The sequence below is a fragment of the Gigantopelta aegis genome, chromosome 3 (genome assembly GCF_016097555.1).
Source record: "Gigantopelta aegis isolate Gae_Host chromosome 3, Gae_host_genome, whole genome shotgun sequence".
Lineage (NCBI taxonomy): Eukaryota > Metazoa > Mollusca > Gastropoda > Neomphalida > Peltospiridae > Gigantopelta > Gigantopelta aegis.
In genome coordinates, this window is record NC_054701.1 from 46,351,308 (window position 1) to 46,352,653 (window position 1,346).

General features: G+C 39.3%; 1 non-coding gene across 1 annotated transcript; it reads left to right on the plus strand.

The window, feature by feature from the left end:
• Positions 1 to 866: 866 nt before the first annotated feature.
• Positions 867 to 939, plus strand: Trnav-cac. The gene has a single exon. It is a non-coding gene; the product is annotated as a tRNA-Val (tRNA).
• Positions 940 to 1,346: the final 407 nt, after the last annotated feature.

The window sequence follows — 1,346 nt, forward strand, 5'->3', positions numbered from 1 at the left end:
GGCGACAGCGGGTTTTCTCTCTCAATATCTGTGTGGTCCTTAACCATATGTCTGACGCCATATAACCGTAAATAAAATGTGTTGAGTGCGAACGCTTTACCACTGGGCTACGTCCCGCCATTCAAGTTTGTTTAAAGTCGCTGATCTTAGTTTCAAACAGTAAAAATAGACTCTTATAATTTGGTAAATCTACAAACCTGTAATACATTCAGATAGTGTTGCGAGTCTGACCTTGAAACGTAGAAATACCCTTGAAAACAGACTTTAAAAAAAGAAAGTTTGTTTTATTTAACGACGCCACTAGAGCACACTGATTTTCTATCTTATCATCGGCTATTGGACGTCAAACATATGGTAATTTTGACACTGTTTTTAAGAGGAAACCCGCTATCGCCACATATGCTACTCTTTTAGGACAGGCAGCACAAACCATGGCCTTTGTTGAACCAGTTATGGATCACTGGTCGGTGCAAGTGGTTTACACCTACCCATTGAGCCTTGCGGAGCACTCACTCAGGGTTTGGAGTCGGTATCTGGATTAAAAATCCCATGCCTCGACTGGGATCCGAACCCAGTACCTACCAGCCTGTAGACCGATGGCCTAACCACGACGCCACCGAAGCCGGTCTGAAAACAGACTAGAGCTGGTGTCCATAATCGTTACTTGGGTTTGGGGGTTTTTAATATAAAAAAAATGCATTTTGTGGTATCAGAAACACCAGGCTGACCAGAAACACTTCGATTGTATTGAAATTGATAATCTAAATAATAAAATGTAAATAAAGTCTGAATTCAGTTATCACGAAATACGCCGTAGTGTTTAAAGCCGAGCGTCTGTCTCTTGAATGGGCTACTGATTTACAACTGGTTTCGTGGTGTAGTTGTTATCACGTCTGCTTCACACGCAGAATGTCGCGAGTTCGAGCCTCGCTGAAACCTTTTATGTGTGTTACTTTGTTTTTAAATATATTTTTATTTATTTATTTATATACTCTTCAAAAAAGTTGGGGAATCTGAAATATTAATGTTAATATCAACTATTAGACCGAACATACGTTTTGACCACAGACATCCTAGTAAAGAACGTTCAGGTCTGTTTATCAACACACCGAAACACATTCCATAGTTTGCACATGCATCACGCAGTTGCCCCCGTACTCGTGCGTGGGGTGTTATTCTCGATTTTGACAATTTCCACGAAGGTCCATTGATCACTGTGGAACATTATTTCTGTCAAACGTTTTCATTCTGTTGATCATGCAGTTGTTATTGTTTTGTTTTTAGTCATTTTTATTGTTTGAATTTACGATTTACTGATAATAAAACGTCAACATTCAAATTTCACT